The following is a 21769-nucleotide window of genomic DNA, read 5'->3' as shown; positions in this document are numbered from 1 at the left end:
CAAATGTTTGAAAACACACTTCATGGCCAATCTTTCAGCCTCTATCTTCAAACCAACAGCGCCATCTGGTGGAGTCAGAAAATAAAGTAAATGGTTGATGAGGCTTCATTTGGCCAAGGCTCCATCGAGGCTCAGTGCCGGTGTAAGATTGTAAAAGGACCCTCATAGAATCTGAACCCCGAGGTCCATTTTCCACAGCAGAATATATGGACCCCTAATATTTGTACTGAAACGTTAATAGAATTTAAGAACATAAATAAATATGAACAGAAACAACAACATATAATAGATAATGAGTAACTATTTTATTCTAGAGTAACTATGACACAGAGAGACATACTGATGGTAGATTTTAAAGGAGTTAGAATCTTCTTGAGATTCCTTCAGTCTACAAGTTGATGATAAAGCAGCTTCATGAGTGACGACAAGATAAACACTTTAGGAGCCACTGCCGTGACCCGGAGCTGAACCGGGGTTGCTGCGGCCACAACACAGAGTACTAACCACTATACCAGGGGTGTCAAACTCAGATCCTCGTGGGCCGCAGCCCTGCACGTTTTCAATGTCTCCCTCCCCTGAATGTCCTGATGGTTCATCATCACATTCAGCACAAAGCCAGATAACGAGCTGCTCATTGCAATCAGCTGTGTTGAAGCTGGGAGACATGCAAAACGTGCAGGGCTGCGGCCCTCGAGGCCTGGAGTTCGACACGTGTGCACTATACGATCACGTCCACAACACAGAGTACTAACCAAATGATCACTGTCACAAAACAGAGTACTAACCACTATACGATCACTATCATAACACAGAGTACTAACCACTATACGATCACTGTCATAACACAGAGTACTAACCACTATATGATCACGGCCATAACACAGAGTACTAACCACTATACGATCACAGCCACAACACAGAGTACTAACCACTATATGATCACAGCCACAACACAGAGTACTAACCACTATACGATCACTGTCATAACACAGAGTACTAACCACTATACGATCACAGCCACAACACAGAGTACTAACCACTATACGATCACAGCCACAACACAGAGTACTAAGCACTATACGATCACTGTCACAACACGGAGTACTAACCACTATATGATCACGGCCGCATCGCAGAGTACTAACCACTATACGATCACGGCCACAAGGAAACATTACAATGATAATATCTCAGCAATCTTTGGAGACAACACTGACTCTGAACTTCAGATTGATCATGTGTTAATAAAAGCCGGGGGGGACGGAGGGGGACGTCTCTGCATGGAACAATAAGATGTCACGAGTTTATTAAAATGTTTATTACCTACCTACTGCCTGAATGTGCTGTAAATAAGTTTGCAGGATTTTTACATGGAGGAATTAAGCTGATGGTTAAATGGACAAAAAGATATATAGCATTAATTATGTTTTTAATTATTAGTTATGTAGTGTCGGCTATTGTCTGGAGCTTCAGCTGTGATGTGATAAAGAAGTAATTTTCTTTGATGGACTGGTTGTTCTTATGGAGTGACCAGCAGGCTGAGAGAGGGGGGGGGGCACAGACCTGTAAGAAAGTGTAAGTCCAATGAAATAGAAAGTATAGAGCCTTACCTTACTGTCAGCCTCTCTGAGTTTTTGTCTCCTCTTGCTTCAGCTGCACCTCGACACCCTGTCCATGAAAATCACAACCTTGGTGGAGTACTATGTCTTCCTGTATTGGCAGGCCTGGGTAGCTCAGATGGTAGAGCATCAGTCTTTTAATCTGAGGGTCCAGGGTTCAAGTCCCTCTTCAGGCTCTTGGTGGGAAGAAACTGAGCAGGATTACTTTTGCAGCAACACATCATCAGTAGGATAAAACTAACCTGTCTCTTGATGTTCTATGTCAACGCAGAACAATTCTCTTGAGTCTCCATGCAGAGGAGTGTTGCTTTCATGATCTACACCAGGGTTCCTCAATTCTGGGCCTCAACATGCCCTGCACGTTCTAGCTCTCCCAGCTTCAGCACACCTCAATCTGATGTTGATGTCATCATCAAGCTTGTAAAAAAGCCAGGTAAGGAGGCCCTTATTGTGTTCAGGTGTGTTACAACTGGGAGAAACCTGAAACGCGGCCAAGAATTGTGGAACTCTGATCTCCACCCAATTGTCAAATGACTGATATCCCGAGGAGCTGCTGTCCAGTAGAGAAATACTCTGGTGGAGCTGCTGTTTATCTTGATCATATCAAGTATTAAAAGTCTCTGAGGTTACATAACCAGCAAACATAATAACTTTATATCTATTGCACTTTTCTAAACTCAGTATTAAAGTACTTTTACATTAAAATCACAATAAAATTTACAACAATGAAATACAGAACAATTAAAAATAGACAAGAAGAAATAGAAACTAAAAATAAGAGAACATCAGTTTCTAAAAGCCAAGTGATAAAAATGAGTTTTAAGATGAGACTTAAAACAGGATATTGAGTTTTCCTGCCTGAGTTCCAGAGCCGAGGGGCCAGAGAGTAAAGGCTCTGTCACCCTGGTAATGAGCCTTGTTCTTGGTACCATTAGTAGACCCCTATCAGAGGAACGGTCTGGCTTATTTCACTTTGTGAGGAAGCCTGTAGTCACAATCGTGAATTACAACATTGGGCTGTCCTAACATAAACATTGAGCACTCATGAGATTTCAAATGAATTCTTAGCACTAAGGTAATCTACAAATGGAGGAAAAAATTAGAAGAGTTGTTAAAAATATAATTTCCCCCAAAATAATGGAAATGGTGATGGTTCCAACAAAGCCCAAGATTAAACACGAAAACTGATTTTCTCTTACTGGCCTCAGCCTTTTGTTTCTTCTCATTATCAAACTGAGCATCTGATCACCAAACAGCCATTTTCTATTGTGACTGTCAAGCATGGAGCTCATTAGGTGACATAATGAGATCGCAGAATCCTGGACACAATGTTACTTACCTCTTCGAGTCATGATATCGGTGCTGCTGACTTCTGTTCTCACAGTGAAGTCAATTAATAAGTTGAGTCCAAGCAGGGAGAACTTTTCTTGTGCTTCAATAGACAAAATATCCTCCTCTAGCTTGGTTTTGCAAACGCATGTGGCATTAACGAAGGTATTTTTGACTTATTTTAGCACTCAGAGATCAAAGGAGATTAAAGGAGAGCAAAGGAGATAACATTTTATCAAAGGATATCAAAGGAGAGCAAAGGAGATCAAAGGAGATCAAAGGACAGGCTCTTTATTCAATGTTTGACCTACCTCAAAATATATTAGGGACGTGTTGACAAACCATAATCTACGAAAGAACTCTGTCTTGTGTCTTTTCTGTCAATAGACTCCAAGTGCCATTAACCCCGATCACGAGACTTCGCACCTCTTGAGCCGCCTCTCTTAAAGAGGACATATCATGCTAAATCCACTTTTTTAGCCCTTAAATGCATTTTGTTGTATATTTAGAGTGTTTAGAAGTACAGAAAAGTTCAAAGTAGTCTCTTCAGGTGCTCCGATGATATCTTTATATTCTGTTTTGGTCATATTTTGCGATCGGTTTCGATTTTTCTATTCTCTATTACGTTTTTTGAACAATGACGTCACAGTATTCTCAGCGGAACTGCCAAATTAGGACATCGACATTTCGAGCAATCCGCCATTTTTGTTTCTCGCTGCGATTTTGTAGTCCAACCGAAGTTACGAGAGGATAAGTCGAAATGTTTGGTTGTTGGATGTAGTAACCCACAAGCTTCGTTACACCGTCTCCCAGCATCAGAACCTTTTCGAAGTGCCTGGTTGAGTTTTATTTTTCACAGAAATGTACCCACATCTGTGGGTAAGGTCATTTTTGTGTGCGCGAATCACTTTAAGGACGACTGCTTCAGCAACCTCCGCCAGTATAAAGAAGGATTTGCCGAAAGACTTGGTCTGATTGAGCGGTCAGTTCCTTCTATCTATGGAGACGACGAACAGAGCACTTCGGTAAGCTGTATATAACGCTAAAAAGTGTGATGATAAGACGTCCCTGTCATTGTTTTGTTAGCATTAGCAGTTGCACCGTCTTCATATGTTAGCGCTGTGTGCTCGTTTTAGATTATAATGTAACTTCTGTGTTAAATAGTCGTTGTAATACAGGCAGTATTGTAGTAGTGGGCATGGATGGAGAAGTTAGTGTAAATATAGTAACACACCATTGCGTTACATCCATATGAAGACGTTGTTCTGTAGGTGCATCATCGTCATTTTCATCTCGCTCCGCCGGGTCTGACTCTGGCTCCAACATGTATGGCTGGATGGACAAATCTTCCGTTGTTGACATTTTGTAAATAATGTGTGAATATAAAGTTTCTGCGCCGCTAGATAATTGTATCTGTTCTATCAAACTACAAAGATGGCCGAACAGGGTGGCGTTGAACCGAGTTTCACCTCTGCAACCTGGAGAGGAGGCGGGGTATGAAGTGTCTCATTTGCATTTGAAGAGACCACCCCAAAACGAGTTGCTATCAGAAGCACATCAGAAAAGGGGTTGAAAAGGGGCCTGTGGAGCTCTAATAATGAGGAATTCAGACCCAAGCATTGCAGTTCCGCGTTGTATAGACCACAACTGTATGATTTATATGTAAAAAGGAAGGATTTAAAAGCATGATATGTCTCCTTTAAGTCGGATGTGTTTTTATTACAGGAGTGTGCTATACCGTTTTTAAATTCTTACAAACAGTGGGAGGAGGTGTGGCCACTCCCGTCAGTATGGAGTGGCTCCAACGGTAATAAAAATGATGGAGTGGCCATTTTAATAAATAATCCCCGGATCTTGGTGAAGGGCAGCACTGTGGTGAGAGACGGTAGGGCACTTTTAATACATTTGACTTTTATGGACCAGGATTTTAAGCTCTTGAATATTTATGGTTTTAATGACGAAAATGATAGGTATGACCTTTTAAAGGAACAGCATATGGCTGTTGACACGGACCCCTCCAGGAACCCAAAGACGACAGCAATGGCTCGTTTCTGGATGGGGTCCTACCTTCGAAGGATTAAGATTTTACCCATTGATCTTAAAATACCAGTTTCTTTTAACCTGCCATCGGCCTATGATTTTATTTCTGTTGTGCAGGAACGGGAACCAGTGAGTCCAGTGCGCGGGCTTGCACTCGGTGAGCCCTCCACAGTTTGGCGCAACGTGAACCATCCTGTCCTCCCAAACAGACTCCGGGACCTGTCATGGCTGGTGGCTCATGAGGTTCTCCCAGTCAGGGCCGTCATGCACTCCCGAGGAATGGCAGCGCACTCAACTTGCCCCCGGCCTGGTTGTGGCGCTCCTGAGTCGGTGAGGCACCTCCTCTGGGAGTGCAGCGCTGCCGTAGACCAGTGGGCAACGGCCGGCTCCTTGCAATTCCCGTACTTACCAGCAGGGGGGGTCCTTACAGCACAGCTGGTGCTATACGGGGTGAGCCACGAGTTCATGACAAAGAAGGACTTTGAAAAGATGTGGCTCACCCTGGCCGCCATCAAAGACGCCACCTGAACCTCCAGAAACCTGCTGGTAAGAAGGCATAGGCAGATCCCCATCCGTGGCTGTGATCCAGATGGCCGCAGCGACGGTCCGCGAGGTGGAAGCTGCAGGCGGCAGGCCGAGGACACAGCCACAAAGAAGAATCGCCTCCCTGCCCATTCGGACGAAGGAGCCGGAGCCTCACGAGAAAAGGTCAAGGCAGCGGCGGCCTGGCTCTCCGGGTGTGGACGGAGGGAAGGAGAAGGAGGGAGAGGACCTCCTCTGAGCACCATGGCAGAACCCCGAGAGACCAAATGTTTGAGAGAACAGGATGAGTTCCCCTTGATAGGGACTCACTGCTCGCCTGCACAACAGAATAGACCTTTTAAACTGAATGCACTCCTATTTATTGACTTTTACAACGATAGACACTTTTTATTTCCTCATGTTTCTCATTTTACTCAACAGGTCCTGCTTTATTTGTAAATATCTATTTATTTAAAGTACTGTATTTATGATATTTTAAAACAGAAGCTTGTTCCTTGTTTGCTTTTATGTGTGAAATGAGTGAAAACATCTGTGGAAGAAATGGAAGAAAATGACTTGTAAAAGGTGTCAATAAAATCTTGTAAAAGAAAAAAATCTGTTCTTATCAGTTTAATATCTGATATGTCCCCTATCTGGGGACTGTATATTAAATTGATTTTTGGAACAGGGAGATGGAATAGGAGCTTGCTCTGTCCACTCCACGCATCAACCTGGTATTGCAGTTCATCTGGGAATGGTGCACCCTCCTCTCCTGTTGAATGAAAACTAAATAGTTCTTTCTTGAAGGGCTGAACTCAAAGTTAAGCAAAGAAAGCAAGTTTCAAAAGAAGTGTAGAACAAAGATCCTGTCTGTGTCAGCAGGGGTGTGAGCCTGTCACTGTTGCCAACTTGGTGACTTTGTCACTAAATCTGGTGACTTTTCAGGTCCTGTTGGCAACTTTTGTTGTGAAAAGCGACTAGCGACAAATCTAGCGACTTTCTAGTGTGTTTGGCGACTCTGAGGTGAAAGCAGGTCTGGTTCTGCAGTCACTGTGGTCAACGAGCAGCAGGTCCTGCTGTGAGCCCCTCCCCCGTCCTGAAGCATTGACAGACCTGCGGTCAGTCTGACAGTCCCTCCCTCCCTCCTGCAGTCAGACCAGAGGAGACCCTCACCACACTGCGTCCACACTGAGAAGGAACCGCGCATGCGCAAGGCCGCCGCTGGTTTACTGAGCAGCAAGTAAATATAAATATTTTTTCAATCACACTGAGGCCTGTGGCCTGTACTAGGAACCCTGATCAACATATCCAGGATCTCTCTGTTTCCTGGGTTGACTGATCCTGATCACCGTTACTACCAAGCAGGTTATCAACTCTCTGGTTCAACCCAGACCGACGTGTGCTTGTTCACATGAAAGGGGCGGAGTTTGCAGCGTCTGACCAATCACACACAGAGAAACTCTGCAGAGCAGTTTACAGATTACTGAAGGAGCAGTTAATCTCTGAGATTATGAAGAATTAAAACACATCCAGCAGCTAAAAGCAACACTGCTGCTGCAGCCAAAGCCAGAATATTCCTGACTTGTTAATGCTGACTTGGTGAGATTATACCAGATTAATTCATCAGACTATATAAACAGACAGCACTGTGATCACTCAGTTTCACTTTATTCCAGCAGAAACGTGTCGGGCTGAACTTCCTCACTGATCTTCTTTTAGTTTAGATTTTCCATCCAGTTGTTTTGAGGCTGAGTTTCTCTTGTGTTTTATGTGTAGGAGTTGAAAGCAACTTTTATCTTAGTGAGGAGGCCAGGTCGACCCCGTTGCCATGTATGACGCAGTCTGCTGAAAGCTGATTGGTTGTTAGAGAAAGGAAGAAAGAAAAAAGCCTCTGTGCTCCTCCTAATGAATGGAGAGTAAAATTAACCCATCAAATATCTTGGGCTCTATTAAAAATGTGTAATCATGAAAATTATTTATGTCTATTTTATGAAACTCAGATAAATTAATTGAATTTGTACACAGCTTAAGAATGATTGAACTTTCCTGGTTCACATGCCGATTATTACATTGATTTGATTCTTGTTCTCTTATTTTTACCACTTAATGTATTTGATATTAATGGTGGAGGCGACGCAGCGTCACCACTTCCTGTGATTTACCACCAATGTGGGGCTGTGAAAGAACCGTAACGGTCAGACTGACACTCTGCTGACGGAGGACTGGGACAAACCCCCGTCATCACCGCTGCACTGCTGCAGCCTACTTGTAGTGACGTAGCACAATGTTGTGATCACCTTCATCTGGGGCGTTACTGCGTTGCTTTGCTGTGGGAGAAATCAGCTTTGTCAGTTCTGCAGTGATACTTTGTGCAGATTTCATTTACCCTGCATATATTGAGTTTGTTCATAACAAGTCATTTATATTTGCCTACAATCTTTGTCCTGCATTTTATTATGGTCACAATCAACTGATAAAAGAATAAAAAGTCCCCAAATCTTTCAAATATCATGAGAAAAGCTTTATTTTATTTTCATTCAAATTTGCATTTTGATGATGATTCGCTTCATAAATAATGAGACATTGTTCTCCCCCACATTAAAGTAGATGAGCTGCTTATCTTAGTAAAAAGTATCAGTATCTACAATACTGGCCGTGTACTTCAAACACTCCTTTTCCCTCCTCCTACTCCTCATGTCTCCAAAGCTGCTTCATACTGACACCTAGTGGATTTAGGGGGAACTGCAGGTCAGTATTTCTCTTGCATCCATCCATTTTCCAACATGTTGCAATAAAAGAAACTACAACTTCTTTCAACCACCTTCACAGTGTAACTATTTAAAGTGTAACTGTTTTACTGAGGAACATTATTCTTTGCTGTCAGTTTTTTAATGTGTAACTATATTCAACATTGCTATAAATACATTTTGCTTCTCTGTATAAAATGAGTTAAAAACTTAAAAACTTCCTGAGGAAAAACAAAAGAAAGGTTTGTTGAGCTAAAATGAGACCTTTAATCCACACATCTTTCCAGTGATGGTGTGAGGCTGCTTGTTGCTGCAGATCTTCTCAAATCTGGGTTGCAGTTGTGAGACTGTCACTGCAGAGGAAAGGACAACATTGAGGCCTAATAGGCTTCACTCGCTTGTTGTATTTCTGTTATCAATTCATTTACTTTACATTTAAAGGTTCATGTGTTTTTACTGAAAAGGACAAAGTTAAGCCAAAAACTTCAGTTGTATTATCAATTATCAATTATTCTTTATTTAATTGAGTCATTTTTTTTCAGAAACATAATCAAATTATTTGATTTTAACTGGCCTGTCTTTTCTGTCACATTTAGTAATAGTATTGTTGTTTGAAAATATTTAAATCTTTGGTAAAATAGTCAATTTCAAAACAAATGATTAGCTGCAACCCTGTATTCCAGTTTTATATATTTATGCTTGTATGTATTGTCGCCCAGCAGCGACTCCTTTTCCTGCCAACGCTGAGGAGGAACAAACTCCCTCCACCTCTGCTGAAAAACTTTTATCACTGCTCAATAGAGAGTGTCCTCACCTACGGTTGTACAGTGTGGTACGCCAGCTGCACTGCAAATGAAAAAAAACAACTGCAGCCAGTCATCAAGACTGCTCAGTGGATCATTGGATCCCCATTACCACGCCTAGAGGAGATCTACTCGAGCCGGCTCCTCCGACGGGCCACAAAGATCCGAAATGACCCCGCCCATCCAGGACACAATCAGTTCTACACCCTCCCCTCTGGAAGACTCAGAGTCATGAGAGCTCGCACCAACAGACTGAAGAATAGCTTCTTCCCCATAGCTGTGAAGAGACTGCTGCAGGGATCATGACATGACCCACCCCCCCCCAAAAGAACTTGCACTTCAATACCGCACCTTACCAAAGACTATTATTTTATTTTATTTTTTTTTATTTTATTTAAATGTGAATGTGACATGCTGCTGCTGCTATTAGTGATGCAACAAACGGAATTTCATTGTACTTGAACAATGACAATAAAGCTTCTTAAATCTTAGGTGGACCCTGTTTTGTGCACTGTTCCCACAGGACTGGAGATTTTTGTTGGGATTCACTCCCAAATGATGAGGCTTAAATTTCTTTTCCCCATTTATTTTTCAGGTGAAAAACCTGGAACACACAGTGTAAATATTCATTCATTCATTCAATGTTCGTTTTTAAATAAAGTACAACAATATCAAACAGTGAATGTTCAGTTATATATTAAACTAGTACATTTCTATTATATATACGTATATCTCGTGTTCTGTCCCGAGAAGTTTTAGATATCACAATCGTACTTTCTTCAGACAAGGAGGATGTCACCTCGACATATGTTGCAAACTGGTGTGTTTGTAGTTGCATCCTCCCATATATGGTCGTGTTATTAACAGTTCTGAACAGAAGTGAGACAAGCTGATTATAATGGTTTGTAAGCTAGTGCGTTGATAACTCATAACACCTATTTCTTCCTTTACCTACAGCAACAACAAAAGTTGAGCAAGATGGCTGAGCGGGAGTTCAGAGTGACGGCTCCTCCACTATCTAACTGGCCAGGTTTAAAACCTGTGGTTTATGAGACTGTTGACGGCAAGCTTCTAGTTGAGGACCAGTTTTTAAACTTTCTCCTGGTCAGAATGAGAACAATGAGCCAGGACCATCTTGTTCTAACAGCTTCCAACACGTTGGACTTGAAATGGATTGAATCCTGAAGAACGAGGCTGTTTGAACTCTGTCCTGACACCAAACAAAGATGTGTGGCTTTTAAAGGAGATCAGAAAAACATCAACAACATTAAAAGTTGCTTCAAGGTTTTGAACGAGTGCAGAGAAAACCTCCCTCGGTTCGTCTCCCACTATTTGGATGAGCTACCGCCTGTCACCTCTAACAGCATAGATTAGTCCAACTTGCTGAGTAACATGGAGCGGCTCCAGAGTGAAATGTCTGCGCTCAGACATGGAGTGAAACTACAAGCTGGTGTCAGCGAGGGGCTGCATGAAATCACCTCCACTACTGAGCACAGAGTTGCTGCTTTTAGTCACCATCTGAAACCAGGACATGACGGAGGGCAACACAGGGCTACGCCCAGCGTCATCGCACATGGCAGTGAGGCCTCACTCCCTGGAGCCTCTACCCTGGGTCAAAGACTGGTGAGGAGGATCTCGGCAGAGTTAAAGTAGAGACTTGGCCGTGATGTAACTTGTCAGTGTATTGACACTGCAAGCAACCGGTCCAGCTCATTTAGACCAGGATACTAAATAGAGCAGTCAAACCTCAGTTGATAACCTTAAGCCACTCCACACACCTTGTAGTCAGTGTTAACATCAGACAGAAGAGAGTATTTCAAGATCAATTCTAACTCTGCAGACCTGAGATCAGATCAAATCAACTGGCATCAATTCAAAATGTCTGATAAACAGAAGAGAGGTTGACATGCAGGAAATAAAAATCTGTTGTTTTGTTGATATTTTAGTCTGATTATGACAAACTGAAGGCAGCATGTAAAGAAGATGGATGAAATGTATATATAGAATAATCTCCTAGTTTGAGGCACATCACAGCATCCTGGTCATTTTGTGAGTTGCCAAACCGTCTGTATATTCATCCTCTTTCATTTTGATAACTTTTTCTGAACGATACACCAAAGATAAAGTCATGATCGTGTTTTCGATTGAGTTTATAGTACTGTGCTAATATTTAGTATGCAAAACAATATATTTAATGAACTAGACCTTTCATGACTGGGCAAAGAACCAGCCAGTGTCATGATCTTGCTCAGTCATGAATTCTTGCATCAATGCTACAATGAGAATCCCGAACCAAATAATGGTGAAAGTCAAATATTGTTGCAAATGTGGGTCAGGATACTCTGATAATCATACATATAATGAAATTATAACTTAAATTTGACTGGTGACTGGAATTGAGGGTCATGAATTTCAAATGATGTCCTGTTGCATATTATGACTTGATTGTAAAATTCTATTGTGTGTATGCCAATATCTTTTTGGAAGAAACACCTTAAATTACACTATGTAGATAATCAAAAGGTAACAGGCTGTGGGTTTCATACAAGTGTGTAAAGTTATTCTCACCTTTCAAACAGGATGTGTGTGAGGGAGCGTTGGATGCTCTGCCTGAGCAGGTGATCAGGCTGACAGGGCCTGGAGGAGGGCGGGCTGGGTGCTGGTGATGCAGGCAGATACTGAGTTCTATTCCATGTTAAAGCTGAGGAAGGCTTCTGGGATGATGTTGAGACTGCGGGATGGCCAAACAGAGACTCCATTTTCTTTGCTGTGCAGTCTTAAGAGAGGCGGCTCAAGAAGTGCAAAGTCTCGTGATCGAGGTTAATGGCACTTGTAGTCTATTGACAGAAAAGACACAAGACAGAGTTCTTTCGTAGATTATGGTTTGTCAACACGTCCAAAATACATTTGAGGTAGGTCAAACATTGAGTAAAGAGCCTCTCCTTTGATCTCCTTTGATAAAATTTTCACTCATTTGCTCTCCTTTGTTCTCCTTTGATATCCTTTGATCTCTGAGTGCTAAAATAACTCAAAAATACCTTTGTTAATGCCACATGCGTTTGCAAAACCAAGCTAGAGGAGGATATTTTGTCTATTGAAGCACAAGAAAAGTTCTCCCTGCTTGGACTCAACATATTAATTGACTTGACTGTGAGAACAGAAGTCAGCAGCACCGATATCATGACTCGAAGAGGTAAGTAACATTGTGTCCAGGACTCTGCGATCTCATTATGTCACCTAATGAGCTCCATGCTTGACAGTCACAATAGAAAATGGCTGTTTGGTGATCAGATGCTCAGTTTGATAATGAGAAGAAACAAAAGGCTGAGGCCAATAAGAGAAAGTCTGTTTTAGTGTTTAATCTTGGGCTTTATTGGAACCATCACCATTTCCATTATTTTGGGGGAAATAATATATTTAACAACCCTTCTCATTTTTTCCTCCATTTGTAGATTACCTTAGTGCTAAGATTTGATTTTAAATCTCATGAGTGCTCAATGTTTATGTTAGGACAGCCCAATGTTGTAATTCAGGATTGTGACAACAGGATTAGGAATTCAGAACCAAACTTCCACCTCAGGGAACGTGGAGAAAAATAAATCGCTGCCAAATAACAGCTGAAACCTTGCAAACAGGAAAGGTAATTGTCAAAGAAGAGGATGATTCATTTAAAATTTTTAATTAGTAAGAGCCAAAAATGCAAAACCGACTTTAAGTACATTCGTCCAAATAATTGGTCAAACCAAGAGAATGTATATGAAAGTGTCAGGCTTCATTATCCCTCAGCTTATCCTTTGCAAATCAAAGCAGCTAACTTGAATTCATTAGAAATCTCTATGTTTTGTTCTTGAGGATGAATGTTTGTCATTTCTTTTAGCATATTCAAGCCCCAGGTCTGACAGGGCCCACAGAGACCGTCCTGGACAGCGTTCCAGGCTCATTGATGGTGATGGAGACGCCATCATGAGTAACAGCTCTCAAAACTTCCAGCGGAAACAGTAAGTGTTGGAAGATTCCCTTGTGATTTCAATTCAATACTCTACTTCCTGGTATGAGGTGAAAAGCCTTCTTTAAAATATGTATGAAAGTATTCAATGAGGATCTGGTTGAACCTCTTGGCAGCTGGTGGTGCAAGAGGTGCAGCTGTTGGTTTGAACAGAAGAAAGTAGAACATCACTGACTAGTTATTCTTCTTGTAAAATAAAGCCCCTCATCTCTAAAGAAAGTGTGATTTGAACTGGGTGAGGTTTCTCATTTGTCACAATACAGTTATTGTTCGTTAGGTTTCTTATAGAAATGGTGCATTTGAATTACTGGAATATATTAGATTTTGAAGGAATGAAGACTTTATTCACTTTATTCATCACAAACAATCTCCATTGAATTTGTCACTTGATACTTTGTACAGAGAGTTTGTATTATTTTGGTGTGTCGTTCATACTCTTGAGCTAAATGTTGTGTAATGACATGATGTGGGAAATGTGTGTTATTGGAACAGTTCCCAGTTTCAAGAAAAGGACGAGGAAACTGGAGATATAATTACATTGACTTTTCTTCAAGACCTCAGAATCAACGTTCAGCAATAGGTTGCTATGACTTTTCTTAACGATTCCGCAAACACTTTCTGGATAAAAAGCAAAAAACATCAAAATAAAAGTCTGATACAAAGTGGATGGAAGAGGCGCCTCATGGAGGAGATCAGAGGATGTTGCCAGCAAGAAGCAGGAACACATTTCTTCTGGAATTTTATTGCATTTATTTTATTTTTTTTCAATGGATGTTTTGTTAAATTCTACAGATTTCCTGAAGGTGTGTGGATCCTTAAATAGCAAGTTTCAAGAAAGATTGACCAGTTCAGTAATAATTTTTATCAGAATAAATAGTGAATGGTGACATGAGTTAGAGTGTGACTTCCTGTTTTGGAGTGAAATGATCACTGTAGGTCTCGTTCCGTCTCCTGTCTGTGCTCAGGGTGTGAATGGGGTTGGTCGGCTCATGGGGCCTTCCAGTGGCTCAAGAATGTCGGAGGAGTGTCTTGTGAGGTCATCTTCTGTTCTCTGACCTTCAGAGCAATTCTACACCCTGTGGGCAAAATATCATTGCATTAAATTCTCATCAGTCACTGAGAGATGCTGATCAGGCAAACGGAACCTGCACCGGGCAACAATAGACATCACAGGATCAAACTTCTACATTAAATCATTTTAAGTTTGGATCAAACCATAAGGACTGGATCGCCTCGGTTCTCCTTGAGGAAACCATGCTGGCTTTGTCTTTGGCTGGGGTGGATCGTTAGGTAGGGCTCACAGCGGGTGATCGCTCAGAATCACGTGAGATTTCCTCATTGGATGATGATTTATTGAGTTCACAACTGTATGATTTAATATGTATAATTACATGTGCGTTAGTGTGGTTCTGAAACAGAGAAAGAGAATTAAAACATAACTAGCAGAACACAAATGGTCTATAATGCAAGAAACATCCATTTGTCTTCACTATATGCTAGTATAGCAATAGAGCTGAAATAATAACCATACAGTATAAACATGGCCGAAACTGGCATTAAATAATGAAACAAGGCTGCTCTGTGGGCCGAAACAGCTTCAACCATGAAATGGGGAAAAAGAAACCATCCGCAATGCAATGGCTCCCTCTGCTGGTCGCATGAATAACTACAACAGGCCGCACCGGGAGGTGTCACGTGACAACGGGTGGCCATGCGGGAGGCGGTGCCTTATCGCCAATTAGCTGGATTTACAGCGAATATAAGAGAGATAAATGACAAACTATAGCATCTCCAGAAAGGAAAGTCACGGCACGAGGCCGAGCCAGGCAGGCAAAGCCTGAGCTCACATTTAGCAACGCTAAGCAGACAAAACACTTCCAATCTCTCACCGACAGTAAAGGAACAACAAAATAGCCCTTCTTACTTGTAAAGACACACAAAACAGGACAGATGTAAGCAGGCAGCTAGTCCGTGCTGAGAACAGGAACTACTGGCTAAAGTCTGGGACCGAATGTTAGCAGCCCGCGAGCAGCGAGCCTGAGTCAACTTGTGATTGGCTAAAAGTCCAGGTGAAGCGAGGCGTCTTCCAAAGGGGAGAGAGAGAGTCAACAGAGAGTGTCTGATGCTGAGTGGCCACAAGGGGGCGTTTTTCACAATAAAGTAGCAGTCTTTGTCCTGGTGGTCCACCGTCCTGCGTGTCTCACATGTCCCTCATTTTACCAGGAAGTGTCAACAAGTTAGAGATTTCTTTCTCACTGGAAACCGGCCAAATAAGACATCGTGGCTAAACCCTAAAGACACAACAAAACATGTTTACGAGCGCCAAAATAATCAAATCTTGTTATTTAGATGTCTTATGAATCCCAACAAAACACGTCCTCAGGTGTAATTCTAATGATGCTCTTGAATGTTGTAATAGATATTCGTGTTTCCAGCTCAAGAAACAATCAAACACATTGAACAGAACTCAGTATCAACTTTGTTAGTGAGACACATAGGCGTAGGAACCGGGGGGGACGTCCCCAACAATATTGGAGACTTGCGCATTTGTCCCCCCCAATAATCATCCCGCGGAGGAGAAAAATATTTGATTTTGAAATTTTTAACTGGCGTGCTTTTATTTTGACGGTGCAGCACTCCTCTCTGCCACTGCCCCGCCCCCTCCCTCACCCGCTCCCTCAGATATTTAATAAGGGGATTTCTTATGAAGGAGGTCAAACGGTCTGCAGGGAACCTTCCCACCAATATGGCTTGTTTATAACATCATGTTGTTGTTTCCATTCATATTTAGAAAGTAGATCTTCAGAATGAAATCCTCTTAATCCTGAGATGCTCATTGCTCCTTTATTTACCTACAAACTTTGTCAGTGTTCCCAAGTATCGTCAAAGCTTGTCAAAGTGTTTTGTCCTCTTATTCCAGTACAACGTCCCCACCAAAGAAAAGGAGGAAACTGCAGCAAGACTTGCTTTGTTTTTTTAAAGAGTAATGTCAGTATGAGTAACGTTACTCTACACAAGGAGAACATCGAATCACTCCAACATTTATCAACGAGTTTGACTTTATATGAGACATTATGTGTAAAATGTCTCATCAGGAGAATGATAGAACATAGAGCTCTTCTAATAGAGTGAGAACCTTTACTGTCAGGGCCAAGTTCTACTCTAAACACAGTTCATGTGTCCGGGACAATATACATCTGCAACCCTGTTCTTAAAAGTCTTTATTCTGTAGGACAAAAACCTCAACATATATTTTTTAAGCTTTTGTAAGTCAAATAGTGTTTATGACCATAAGTAATACTGTCTGAGCTGCAGAAATAGGCGCTGGATGATCTGCATCTGGAGGTGCAGGAGGTGCAGGGGGAGGTGTAGGAGGAGGCACAGGATGTGTGCAGGAGGATGTGCAGGTGGAGGCGCAGGAGGAGGTGGAGGAGGCAGCAAAGAAGGAGGCACATGAGGAGCTGCAGGAGGAGGCGCAGAAGGATGTGCAGGAGGAGGCGCAAGAGAAGATGCAGGAGGAGGCGCAGAAGGAGGCACAGAAGGATGTGCAGCAGGAGGTACCGGAGGAGCTGCAGGATGTGTGCAGGAGGAGGTGGAGGAGGAGGTGCAGGAGGAGGAGAAGATGCAGCAGGAGGTGCAGTTGGAGGCACAGGAGGAGGTGGAGGAGGAGGCACAGGAGGAGGGGCAGGAGAAGGCGGAGGAGGAGGTGCAGGACAGGGTTGAGGAGGAGGCGCAAAAGGAGGCCCAGGAGGATGTGCAGGAGGAGACGCAGAAGAAGGCACAGGAGGAGGTGATGGAGAAGGTGATGGAGGAGGTGGAGGAGGGGGCACAGGAGGGGGCACAGGAGGAGGTGTAGGATGTGTACAGGGGGAGCTGCAGAAATAGGCGCTGGATGATCGGCATCTGGAGGTGCAGGAGGCGCAGGGGGAGGTGTAGGAGGAGGCACAGGATGTGTGCAGGAGGAGGTGCAGGTGGAGGCGCAGGAGGAGGTGGAGGAGGCAGCAAAGAAGGATGCACATGAGGAGCTGCAGGAGGAGGCGCAGAAGGATGTGCAGGAGGAGGCGCAGGAGGAGGTGCAGAAGGATGTGCAGGAGGAGTTGCAGGAGGAGGCGCAGGATGAGGCACATTATGTGTGCAGGAGGAGGCGCAGGAGGAGCTGCAGGATGTGTGCAGGAGGAGGTGGAGGAGGAGGTGCAGGAGGAGGCGATGCAGTTGGAGGCACCTGATTGTGCAGGAGGAGTTTGAGGAGGAGGCGCAGGAGGAGGTGCAGGAGTAGTCGCAGCATGTGTGCAGGAGCAGGCACAGGAGGAGGCGCATAATTGTGCAGGAGAGGCGCAGGATTGGGCAAGAGGAGCTGCAGGATGTGTCCAGGAGGAGATGCATGAAGAAGAGCAGGATTGTGCAGGAGGAGGTACAGGAGGAGGTGCAGGAGGAGGCACAGGAAGTGGTGCAGAAGGAGGCGTAGGATATGTGCAGGAGGAGACGCAGGAGGAGGCGCAGGAGGAGGTGCAGGATGAGTTGTATTTTTGTTGTATTTGATCCCTTTGGGGAAGATCCTCCAAAGGTTCAGTGATGTTTCTTTCCACTTATTTGCTGATGATATCAGCGTTACTGTTCCTTTAAGCCGTCTGAGATCATGAAGCTAAACTCCTTGCTCCATTGTCTGGTGGAAATAAAACAATGACTCAGCGATAACTCTCTGCAGCTCAATGCAGACCAAACAGAAACACAGGTTATTGCCCCTGATGATTCAATCCCTGGGATTAAACAGTACCTGGGTGACTGAGGCCAGTCTGCTAAGCCAAGACTTAGAACCTTAGGAGTTCTCTTTGACAAAGACCTGTCATTAGTGCAGCACTGGAAGCAGCTGACCAGGAACTGCTTCTTTCAACTCAGGAAAAGATCTAAACTTAGGAACATGGTCTCATGGAACGATTTGGAGCTTCTCATTCCTGCTTTTGTGTCTTCATGTTTAGACTATTGGAACCGTTTGTTTTCATGTCTGAACAAGAAGGAGCTCTCTCCACTGCAATTAGTGCAAAACTCTGCAGAGAGAATTCTGTGCCGTACTAATAGGAGGACTCACATGTTCTAAAAGAACTTCATTGGCTGCCAGTGTCCTATAGGATCCAGTTTAAAGTTCTGGTCCTGGTCTTCAGAGCCTCGCATGGTCAGGCTCCTTCTTATATCAGTGATCTGATCCAGCCTTACACCCTGAACGGCTCTGAGGTCTGTGGATCAGAACCTGCTGAAGGTTCCACGCTCTCATTTTCTCACTAGAGGTGACCGATCCTTCCAGGCTGTTGCTCCGAGGCTTTGGAATGATCTTCTTCCCTCTTTGTGCTCAATTGACTCTGTTGACACCTTCAAGAGCAAACTTAAGACTCATCTATTTGTTCAGGCTTTTAATTAACTCCCTTTGTGCTGCTAGGATTTTTGTCTTGTCTTGGCCTTTTATATTCTGTGTACTTTCTGATGTTTTTGAACTGTGTTGTGAAGTACTTTGTGGCTTTTTGTCTGTGAAAGGTGCTATATAAATAGATGTTATTGTTATGATGTGATTATATTTTGGGTGAGCAGTCCAAGGCTCTGGATTTTTGCTCCAGTCTCTCAGGAGGTGTCGGTTCAAATTCCACCACTGCCAGTTAAAAGGTTTTGGGTTGTTTTATTTGCATATGTAACAAGACCATCGTCGTCCATTAAGCTCCTAATATTTTGGAAACTGTGCTGATGAATTTCAAAAACATTTCTTTGTGTTTCTGCCCGGTTTCGAACAGGGGACCTTTTGCGTGTGAAGCAAACGTGATAACCACTACACTACAGAAACTCTGCTGGAGGTTAACAGGGTCGTGTGAAAACATTTGAGTACAAGCAGCAACTCAATCCAGAAGAGACTGGAACAAGAACACAGCTCCTTGGACCGCTTGGTTTCCTCACTCAGCTCATCTCACTCTGAGGGAAAAGTTGTTCTTGATGATAAAAAAGTTCTTCTGAGAACATCAGTCCTCATCACTTTCTGCTGAGGAACATAGAGAGTGAGCTACCAGCAGCTGCTCTCTGTGGAGGAGAACATCAGTGTGTGTGTGTGTGTGTGTGTGTGTGTGTGTGTGTGTGTGTGTGTGTGTGTGTGTGTGTGTGTGTGTGTGTGTGTGTGTGTGTGTGTGTGTGTGTGTGTGTGTGTGTGTGTGTGTGTCCTGTGATGGACTGGTGAACCTGTCCAGGTGTCTCCTCCCTGCAACCCTGCACAGGATGAAGTGTAATAGAAGGACTGAAAGAGGATTTGCTTCTTAATGTCAGTAGAATGATCAGCCACCAACTAAGAAAGCAGGACTTCTAGTCCAGGATATACGGTAATGAACAATAGAAAATATTGTACTGGGACTAAAACATGTTTATCCTGATTGATCACAGAGTAAAAGAAGGTTAACAAATGTTCTGTAAAAACAGAAGGAGAAATCAATGAAAGCACGCATGTGTGTTGTTTAGAGACTGAAAGACAGAATGTTTGTCACAAGACGTGGGGAAGATCCTCTAACTTCCTGACATCCCAGCTGCTCTCTAGTTGCTTTGTCATGTTAGAGAAACATTGAGTGAAGGAGCTGCAGTGTGATGGTGACAATGAGCTGCTTGAACCAACACTTTAGCCTCTATCAACTGCAACACCCCAGATGGGACTCCAACCCACAACCCCTGGACATTCTGACCTACAAACATACAAGGTCACGTGTGCTGGAGAATTTACTGGTCTTTCCTTGCTCCAGTCGTCTCACAGCCTTTACCCTGATGAGCTTGTTTGCTTGTTCAAGCCTCTTCTATCCAAGCCAACACTGTCAACAAGGCCAACAACACCCTGGAAACTAATCACACTGCAGGACATGGAAGGTGGAATTCCTTGAAGTGGACTTTCATGTCCCCCATGTGCCTGAACAAGGACGTCAGTGGGAAGACGATCCTACAAGGAACCTTGATTGTTGAAGAACCAATGTTCAACAATAAAACACAGAGAGTCTGGTTGTGATGAAACAATGAGTGCTCATGTTCTCCACTGAAAGGATTTTCTCAACAAACCAAAGCAAAGAGAAGTGTTTAAGTCCAGTGGAGGATGTTGCTCTCAGATCCTCCTTGTGATTCCTGCTCTGAGCAGAGTGGAGCAGTGGAACCCTGCTGGGCCCAGAACCCAGAGCTCCATGGATCCAAACCTTCCTCTGCTACTGACTCTTTCTCTACTATGTCTTCCAGAACTTTCCCAGGGAGGCTGTGAAGTGTGATACCCTGATGGTTCTATCTGCTCACTCTGTTTGGTGATGTCATAGTGATGTCATAAAAGAATGGAAAAGACCAAAGTGACAACATTTCTTTCTTCAATTTGATCTCTACTTCGATCTTTACTTTGATCTTGACAAAATTAATATTTATTAACTTTATCAACGAAATAGGCTGAGAAGGTTGTTTTCATCTGCATGAATTTATTTATTATTTTTTTGTATCTACGTATGTTTGTATGTCTCTGTGTGTGTGTGTCCACAAGGACACACAGACCGCAGTCTGTCCATCTGCAGTCTCTGCTCCACCTGAGCTGGACTCTGACGCCCAGACATGCTCTATGTCTCTTTCTCTTTCAGTGTTCATCGTTCTAAATAAATGTTTTTCTGGTTCAAACTGTTCTTGTTCTTTTCTAATTGTAAAGTCAAGTCAATTTTAATCTACAGACACTTTAAAACAGCTGCTGCTGAAGCACATGTGTACATATGACACCAGGTAATGCAACACTGAAAATATGCTGCACCTGCCTCATTTATGACAATCATTTGAGTCCTTTTGTTCTTGAACATATGGGCTGGTTGGTCAGTACAGTATGGTTCTCTCATTAGGTGTGAGAGGTTTCCATGGCCCAGCAGCTGCATCCAAGCCTCACATCACCAAACACAAAGCAAAGCCTCGGAGGCAGTGGTTCTAATTGTTGAATGGTCAACAATTCCCATAAAAACACTCCTAAACCTTGTGGAAAGCCTTCCTAGAAAAGTTGAAGCTGTTATAGCAGCAAAGGTTGGACCAACATCAGATTAAATCTTCTGGTTTAAAAATGGGAGGTCACTCAAGTTCATGTGTGTGTGAAGACAGGCGAGCAAATACTTTTGATAATATAGTGTATTACCTGTAAGAAAGAGGAGAGTCAGTGTGTTTTAATGAGAACTCACTTTTACAAGAGAGAATGAAGCAGGATCTGGTCTCTGCTGAAGGGTTTGGAGCTGCCAGGAGTTGAACCTACAACCTCCTGATCTGTAGTTGCACGGCCAGCCTCCTGCTGAAACACATTTTCACTCAATAAAGCAGTCAAAATAAGTATTCTGGCTCCAACAGTTGTTAAATATTTCAAAGGTCACATTAGTCCTTGAATCAATGATGCTCTGTTTGAATTTCACTGATCCAGAGTTTGTTAAAAACACAAAGAGCTCTATCTAATTCACTTTGAAATGATGGTACATGTTTATATTTCTACCACTGAAGATGAATCCTGACAATCAATTCTCTTCAAATCTGAGATATACTGATGGTAGATTTTAAAAGAGTTAGAATCTTCTTGAGATTCCTTCAGTCTACAAGTTGATGATAGAGCAGCTTCATGAGTGACGACAACATCAACACTTTAGTACCCACTGCCGTGACCCGGATTTGAACCGGGGTTGCTGCGGCCACAATGCA

The sequence above is a fragment of the Lipophrys pholis genome (genome assembly GCF_963383615.2).
Source record: "Lipophrys pholis genome assembly, chromosome: 18".
Classification (NCBI taxonomy): domain Eukaryota; kingdom Metazoa; phylum Chordata; class Actinopteri; order Blenniiformes; family Blenniidae; genus Lipophrys; species Lipophrys pholis.
This window is presented reverse-complemented; position numbering follows the sequence as displayed.